At 42.8% G+C, this 8,898-nt stretch overlaps 1 long non-coding RNA gene across 2 annotated transcripts; it reads right to left on the bottom strand.

Moving 5' to 3' along the window:
• Positions 1-4,913: 4,913 nt before the first annotated feature.
• LOC134227312 (uncharacterized) lies at positions 4,914-6,173 on the bottom strand. Of its 2 annotated transcripts, none has more exons than XR_009983653.1 (3): positions 5,984-6,173; positions 5,510-5,922; positions 4,914-5,427 (listed from the first exon to the last, which is right to left on the bottom strand). It is a non-coding gene; the product is annotated as an uncharacterized LOC134227312 (long non-coding RNA). The 2 variants fall into 2 exon arrangements; XR_009983652.1 differs by having other exon boundaries at positions 5,992-6,173.
• Between the last annotated feature and the right edge of the window lie 2,725 nt (positions 6,174-8,898).

The following is an 8,898-nucleotide window of genomic DNA, read 5'->3' as shown; positions in this document are numbered from 1 at the left end:
ACTCGATATAATCGGCAAAGACCTAGGCGACGAATACAGGATCACGATTGGAAGCTTGGAACATGGAATTGCAAGTCGCTAGGTTTCGCAGGTTGCGACAGGATGATCTACGATGAATTACATCCCCGCAACTTCGACGTCGTGGCGCTGCAGGAGATTTGCTGGACAGGACAGAAAGTGTGGAAAAGCGGGCATCGAGCGGCTACCTTCTACCAAAGCTGTGGCACCACCAACGAGCTGGGAACCGGCTTCATAGTGCTGGGTAAGATGCGCCAACGCGTGATTGGGTGGCAGCCAATCAACGCAAGGATGTGCAAGCTGAGGATTAAAGGCCGTTTCTTCAACTATAGCATCATCAACGTGCACTGCCCACACGAAGGGAGACCTGACGACGAGAAAGAAGCGTTCTACGCACAGCTGGAGCAGACATACGATGGATGCCCACTGCGGGACGTTAAAATCGTCATCGGTGACATGAACGCACAGGTAGGAAGGGAGGAAATGTATAGACCGGTCATCGGACCGGATAGTCTGCACACCGTATCGAATGACAACGGCCAACGATGCATAAACTTCGCAGCCTCCCGCGGAATGGTAGTCCGAAGCACCTTCTTTCCCCGAAAAAAATATCCACAAGGCCACATGGAGATCACCTAACCAAGAAACGAAAAACCAAATCGACCACGTTCTAATCGACGGTAAATTCTTCTCCGACATCACGAACGTCCGCACTTACCGCAGTGCGAATATTGAATCCGACCACTACCTCGTTGCAGTATGCCTGCGCTCAAAACTCTCGACGGTGTACAACACGCGTCGAAGTCGGACGCCGCGGCTTAACATTGGGCGGCTACAAGACGGTAGACTAGCCCAAGAATACGCGCAGCAGCTGGAAGTGGCACTTCCAACGGAAGAGCAGCTAGGCGCAGCGTCTCTTGAAGATGGCTGGAGAGATATTCGATCCGCCATTGGTAGCACCGCAACCGCTGCACTTTGGCACGGTGCCCTCGGATCAGAGAAACGACTGGTATGACGGCGAATGTGCGCAGTTAGTGGAAGAGAAGAATGCAGCATGGGCGAGATTGCTGCAACACCGCACGAGGGCGAACGAAGCACGATATAAACAGGCGCGGAACAGACAAAACTCGATTTTCCGGAGGAAAAGCGCCAGCAGGAAGATCGAGACCGTGAAGAAACGGAGCAACTGTACCGCGCTAATAACACACGAAAGTTCTATGAGAAGTTAAACCGTTCACGTAAGGGCCACGTGCCACAGCCTGATATGTGTAAGGACATAAACGGGAACCTTCTTACGAACGAGCGTGAGGTGATCCAAAGGTGGCGGCAGCACTACGAAGAACACCTGAATGGCGATGTGGCAGACGAAGATGGCGGTATGGTGATGGACCTGGGAGAACGCGCGCAGGACATGCGACTTCCGGCTCCGGATCTCCAGGAAATCCAGGAGGAGATTGGCCGGCTGAAGAACAACAAAGCCCCTGGGGTTGACCAACTACCAGGAGAGCTATTTAAACACGGTGGTGAGGCACTGGCTAGAGCGCTGCACTGGGTCATTACCAAGATTTGGGAGGAGGAAGTTTTGCCGCAGGAGTGGATGGAAGGTGTCGTGTGTCCCATCTACAAGAAGGGCGATAAGCTGGATTGTAGCAACTACCGCGCAATCACATTGCTGAACGCCGCCTACAAGGTACTCTCCCAAATTTTATGCCGTCGACTAGCACCAACTGCAAGGGAGTTCGTGGGGCAGTACCAGGCGGGTTTTATGGGCGAACGCTCCACCACGGACCAGGTGTTCGCCATTCGCCAAGTACTGCAGAAATGCCGCGAATACAACGTGCCCACACATCATCTATTCATCGACTTCAAAGCCGCATATGATACAATCGATCGGGACCAGCTATGGCAGCTAATGCACGAACACGGTTTTCCGGATAAACTGACACGGTTGATCAAAGCGACGATGGATCGGGTGATGTGCGTAGTTCGAGTTTCAGGGGCATTCTCGAGTCCCTTCGAAACCCGCAGAGGGTTACGGCAAGGTGATGGTCTTTCGTGTTTGCTATTCAACATCGCTTTGGAAGGGGTAATACGAAGAGCAGGAATTAACACGAGTGGTACAATTTTCAATAAGTCCGTCCAGCTATTTGGTTTCGCCGACGACATAGATATTATGGCACGTAACTTTGAGAAGATGGAGGAAGTCTACATCAGACTGAAGAGGGAAGCTAAGCGGATCGGACTAGTCATCAACACGTCGAAGACGAAGTACATGATAGGAAGAGGTTCAGGAGAAGACAATGTGAGCCACCCACCGCGAGTTTGCATCGGTGGTGACGAAATCGAGGTGGTAGAAGAATTTGTGTACTTGGGCTCACTGGTGACTGCCGAAAATGACACCAGCAGAGAAATTCGGAGACGCATAGTGGCTGGAAATCGTACGTACTTTGGACTCCGCAAGACGCTCCGATCGAATAGAGTTCGCCGCCGTACCAAACTGACAATCTACAAAACACTAATTAGACCGGTAGTCCTCTACGGACACGAGACCTGGACGATGCTCGTGGAGGACCAACGCGCACTGGGAGTTTTCGAAAGGAAAGTGCTGCGTACCATCTATGGTGGGGTGCAGATGGCGGACGGTACGTGGAGGAGGCGAATGAACCACGAATTGCATCAGCTGTTGGGAGAACCATCCATCGTTCACACCGCGAAAATCGGACGACTGCGATGGGCCGGGCACGTAGCCAGAATGTCGGACAGTAACCCGGTGAAAATGGTTCTCGACAACGATCCGACGGGCACAAGAAGGCGAGGTGCGCAGCGGGCAAGGTGGATCGATCAGGTGGAAGATGACTTGCGGACCCTCCGTAGACTGCGTGGTTGGCGACGTGTAGCCATGGACCGAGCCGAATGGAGAAGACTCTTATATACCGCACAGGCCACTTCGGCCTTAGTCTGAATAAATAATAATAATCGGTCAGTTCTACTCAAAGTATGAGGGAGTAGATAAATAAAAGATAATTGAATATCAAGATTAACAGACTGAAAGCCGTTCCATGGGGCGCGAACAACTATGAAACGATAGAGTGTGAAAGGGATGAGACAGGAAGACCATCTATTGAACAGCACACAATCGAAGCGTGAATCTTACTGCCCAACCAGCGTGTATTGGCACGATGATTTCCATACCACTAACCAAGTCGTCCACAACCAAGACGTTAGGCAAGAAGATTTACGCTTCAGTGTTACAAATTCCAATTACACGCACCAAATTGCATAAACTCGACGATCTTTCATTGCACAATGGTCTGTGTTTTTGGGAGAAAAATTCATATTTTTTGACGATTTTTTCCTTGTAGTGAAATTATGGTGATACCTAAATAACTTTGACCAGGAAGAAACCATTTTGCTATCACTTATGTTTAACAAGTAACGAGCTTTTTAAACATATACTTTAAAGTGGTCCCTGAAAATCGGTTTTCTTCCCATAACTTTTTAAACATTCATTTTTCGCGATGTTGTTGTTTAAAGTATTTTATTTGATTTTGAAAAAAATATGTTTTAGCCTTTCTCGTATACAAAGTATACGTAAGGGCAGAGCTGACAATAGGGCACTGCACGGAAGAATTTCTTTCTCTTTCGTTCTTCATGAAATTTGACGTTTACTGCACAGAAACAAATGCATACCCACAGGCATGAATAAAAAATCATGAAATCATGAATCAGGTCAGTTCATGAAACCATGATTATAATTAATGATTTCAGGAACATTATTCATGGTACTAGGCAATCCTCATCAGTCGACCGGTTATACTTCGAACACTCCATTCCCAAGAAGTAAGAACGGCTGAGAGGTAGCACGCCGGACTCTCGCTGAGTGTACTCGAGTTCGAATCCCCTGTTGAACTTTTTTTTTGTTCTGTCGATGTTAACAACCAAATGGCATTGCTTGCGTTACGCAAAAATAAATCATGAAATCATGATTTATATTCATGGTGTATTTTCATAGCATGAAAACACGACGGATTCATGGAATCATGAATTATTTTCTCATTTTTGGGAACGGATTTTTACCCGTGTGGCCTTGTTGTTTTCTAATTTCTTTGCAGCGAAAAAGCGATAAAGCAGTCTATAGGGCACTGCACGAACTGCTTTGTCTCTTTTTCGCTACAATGAAATTAGAAAACAACAAGGCCAGTAAACGTCAAATTTCATGAAGAACGAGAGAGAAAGAGTTTCTTCCGTGCAGTGCCCTATAGTCATCGTAGCAGCACGAAATGTCACAGTAGCGACGAGTTGTAGTGTCTTCTTTTCTACTCGACGCATCGTCGATGACGCACACGGCGTTAGCGTTCGTCGTGCAACCAAATCGTCATGACGACATTGAAAAACGAAGAACTTCATACCATCATTCTTCAAGCGGCAGCTGCATTGCGAAGATTTTTATTAATTCTTTGTAATAATGAATTTGAAGTAACGTACGAAGGCGTTATAAATGTTATCAATACATTTATGTTACCAAAGTTCCTACACTGAGGAAAAAATCTGTATATATTATATGTGTCGGCTATATAGATATTTGCAATAGCCTCAATCAAATATATTTTATAAGTATATGTTATGAAAAATTTATTAGTAATACACATACAACATATTGAAGATTGCATATGTGTTTTATGGAGCGAGATAGTATTATCAATCCATGTTATTAATAGAAGTTATTCGCATTAGCAATAAGCTGTATTGTATGTCATTTATAAAAAATAAAACTACGCATAAGCATATAGATATTTTATACATTTATTTATTTAGCGAAGAACACTACATAAACATTAAATGTTTAGACTTTGTTTAAGTTAAAACACAACAATTAAATAGGTCATTCTGGCAGCAAATTATGACCGTCTTTAGGATCCGTTCATAGCTCATGATAAAGTTTAACAGTGTTCACACTTTTCAGGTGTTTTGGCGAAAATCATCCGATAAGTGAGAGATGGTCGGAGTAGCACGAATGAAACGGCGTGTTGTAGTTAAAATTGAAGCATTTGATCTCGATCAGTTGTGATACACACTTGCTGAATCTACCAGCTACTCGAGTGGTACTCCTACTAATGCATCATGTCGTCCACCGGAGACTGCTGAGTGTCGCAGGATATTCCGCAGAAAATCACGTATGGCATCTCGATCAGATATGTCGACCCGAGTCGACCCTACCTGTCGACCATATAGAGTGTGAGCGCCTCCATGGAAGAGAAAATTCGTTGTTCATGTCCAGCACTGCCATCATATGGAAATTCGGTCGCCAAAGGCACAACTTTTTAGGGGTGGAAAATAGTTTTCACTTATAACCTTGGAGTTTGAAACATTTCCACTCTCGTAAAAGCTGGATAGGTTCAGATCTTGTACCTGAAAAGAAAACATTGTTTTAATGACGTCATTTTTCTTGGAAATGAAAATATTTGAGTAACTTCACAATGTAGAAATTTACCTGTTCATGCGACGCAGAGCAATCTGATTCAATTTCGTACTGCACCGGAAACAATCCTGTCATCCGAGTGTTATTGTTCGGCACAATGAGCGAGCCTTCTAATTTCGCCAATTAATCAAGCAACTTTTTCGTCATAGCGACATGGCGGTCATTTGGTTCAGTTTCACGAAAACAACGACACCGGAACGATAAACTGATTACCGTCGATTTGAAGGTGACCTTGACGGTCATCTGGATGTTACTTCTCCGAATCGAATCGTGTTGCTGATATGGGGAGCTCTCGAAAATGGCTGCTAGCTTGAATGCTGATTCGATGACCGGATGTTTTTTTTCCATTCACAGGTTATTTATACTTGGCGGCCTTGTGGTGAAAACTGGCTGGAACAATGTTTGCACGGAAGAAATATTTGCGTCTGGGTAGTAAAGGAAAATAAATTATTATTTACAATCACTTCGCAGAACAAAATTACTCACAAGTATACCTGTATAAATCACTGAATCTGCTAGGATTTTGTCCATTTCTCTGGACATTTTGTAACACAGCTAAAGAACTAAATGGGCTCCAGTGAAACATTATTTTAAAATCTAATTACTTTTATAAAATAAACTTTACTATTACAGCACATCAGCAAGAAAGCTTCTGATGTCGCCATCTTTTTTTCACTCTGCCTCTGAATCGGACTGATCAGGCCAGTTTTCGGGTATTGGAGGTAGAGATCAACAATAACAGTGACAGTAATTAAGTTTATGTGTGACATATTATGGATTTTTACCATTAGCTCTCACACATAGTTTTGAAAAGGATTATTGTTATTGAATATTATTCACCGTCATGGATCGTATGCGTGCTATTTTAGAATCAATAAGTCGCAAATGAAAAATATAGTCAATGATTTCTACTTATTTTATGTGTAGCAACACATGTAATAAAATATTGATTTTTTTGTAGTGTACTATTTATTTATTTGAGACGCAATTATGTTTTTAACCAGTCCGTCTATAATGACGAGCAAACAATTATGCGAAGAAGTTGTGTGGGGCGAGGCAGCCCTGTTGTATACCAGTCTATATTATTTACTATCTTGATGTTGATGATGAGCAAGCAGCCAAGCATCGCTCTTCCTCAGTCAGAGTTCAACAGTGACCCGAGCAAGGCGTACCCTCCGCCGAGTGCAGTGATGCGTAACGGGTGATTACCAGGCACAGACGCAGGTCACACATTTGGCGACAGTGGCAGGTTTTACTGTTAATTTTTTAAGCATCAAATATAATATTGTTCAAAGTCATATGTGTAGTAAAAATACTGTGCTATGGAAAGGAAATCACCCGCTGCGCAGTCTCAAAGGAAAGTGTAAGTTAGTCAGTTAGTAGTGTTAGTTGTTTACATTTTTTTTCTGTGCCCAAACGAAAAGATGTTGCAAGTTGGAAGGATCGTAATAACGTATTGGTGAATATCACAGAGTAGTTCGAAATGATTTGCATGTTTTGAGGACCGCCAAGAAAAGTAGTAATGATTTGCGTGTTTTCAGGACCGCAATGGCGTGTTTGGAGGACCGCCATGAAAAGATGAAAAGATTTTGCGTGTTTCGAGTACCGCCAAGTAAAATTATAATGATTTGCGTGTTTGAAGGACCGCCAAGTAAAGATAAAATGATTCTGCGAGTTTTGAGTACCGCAAGGGCGTGTTTGGACGACCGCCAAGCAAAATTGTAATGATTCGCGTGTTTTGAGGAACGCCAAGTAAAGGTGAAATAATTTTGCGTTTTTTAAGGACCGCAATGGCGTGTTTGGAGAACCGCCAAGAAAAGATTAAATTAGTTTGCGGATTTTGAGAACCGCAATGGCGTGTTTGAAGACCGCCAAATAAAAATGTTATGATTTGCGGTTTTTAAGACCGTCAAGTAAAGTATAAATGATTTTGCGTGTTTTGAGGACCGCAATGGCGTATTCGGATAACCATAATGTAAAATTGTAATGATGTGTGTGTTTGGAGGGCCGCCAAGTAAAGCTGTGATGATTTGCGTGTTTTAAGGACCGCTAAGTTGAAAAGATTTTATTCACTTTGAGCACCGCAACAGCTTGTTTGGAGGACCGCCAAATAAAGTTTAAATGATTTTACTTATTTTGAAGACCGCAAACTAAAGGTGAAAATTTTTGCCAATTTTGAGGATTGCAATGGTGTGTTGGACTTGGTGAACCGTCAGATAAAATTGAAATAAGAATGCTTGCGCGTTTTGACTGCAGAGTACAGATCCATGATGAAGTTTAAATGATTTGCGAATTGACCGCCAGAAAGATAGAGAAAATGCGTATGCGTGCATACCATAGCGTGTGCGTGTTGGTGAAAACTCCCGTACATAGCTGCTAAACACAGCTTATTGAAACATAATTTGAAAAAATGCTTTTTCTGACTACAGCGTCGCTAGCGTTCTAGTGCTCTATTGGTTCGCAGGATGGAAAAAATGTGAGTTCAAAAAACGCGAAGGTGTGTTAGGAGATGGTTATACTGAAGTGCTGGATGCCGCAATGACGCTAAATGACGTGATGAGCCATTATGGCACATTGTAAAATAAAGTATTGGGTCTGCCAGTTATGATGTCCCATCCGGAAGTGCAGTTCTGTGCAGTTGATATCGTATGCCATGAATAACATTGAATGGATCTCCAGAAATGGGGGCAAAACCATACCCAGATAATGTTGAAGTCCTGATAACTGATTTGGTCTTCGGTTTGAGCTTTGGAGGAAAAGGAAGTTTTCGTGTAGTATTTACCTAACATAACCGTTATCAAAATCACGGAGTTAAATATTGGGGAAGGTGTTCGTTGGGTCAGGATTTGCCTGTTGCTGATAATGTGAAGATGTTTATCCAACATTAAGGGTAAATAGTTTTTTCGTCAACTCAAATACTAAGATAAACCGCAATGCTTAATTACTTTACACACGGTGGCTATTTTTATTTGATAGTTCATCGGGCGGCTTATTGAATGTAAGGTAAAACACATACAAAAGAAACAGCAGATTTCAAAAAAGAAAATAAGACAAAAGTGGGAGTATTACTTTGTTTTATTGCAGTTTTCATTTGTGTTGTGTTTGGATTTATTATGCGTTTCAGATAATATCGTATCGTATGTATCGTATCATAGCCGTAATGTTGCACATGAAATGATGTCGACCCCTATCATAAAGGAATATAGGGGAACGGTTCGGCACTTCATCTCATAGCTCCCATTTCCATCCCATAAAAAAAAGCAATGAAAAGGAATTTGATTTGTTTTTTATTTTTGTGATTTTTTTTAGCAGTGAGCACGCCTGTTAGCAAAAAGAAGTGACAAGATTGGTGCTGTATTTCTCTGTTTTGCGATTAGATGAATATATTATATGCTCAGTGA

This window comes from Armigeres subalbatus, chromosome 3, assembly GCF_024139115.2.
Source record: "Armigeres subalbatus isolate Guangzhou_Male chromosome 3, GZ_Asu_2, whole genome shotgun sequence".
NCBI lineage: Eukaryota > Metazoa > Arthropoda > Insecta > Diptera > Culicidae > Armigeres > Armigeres subalbatus.
Note: the sequence above shows the minus strand (reverse complement) of the source record. Positions and strands in the feature narration are given on the sequence as shown.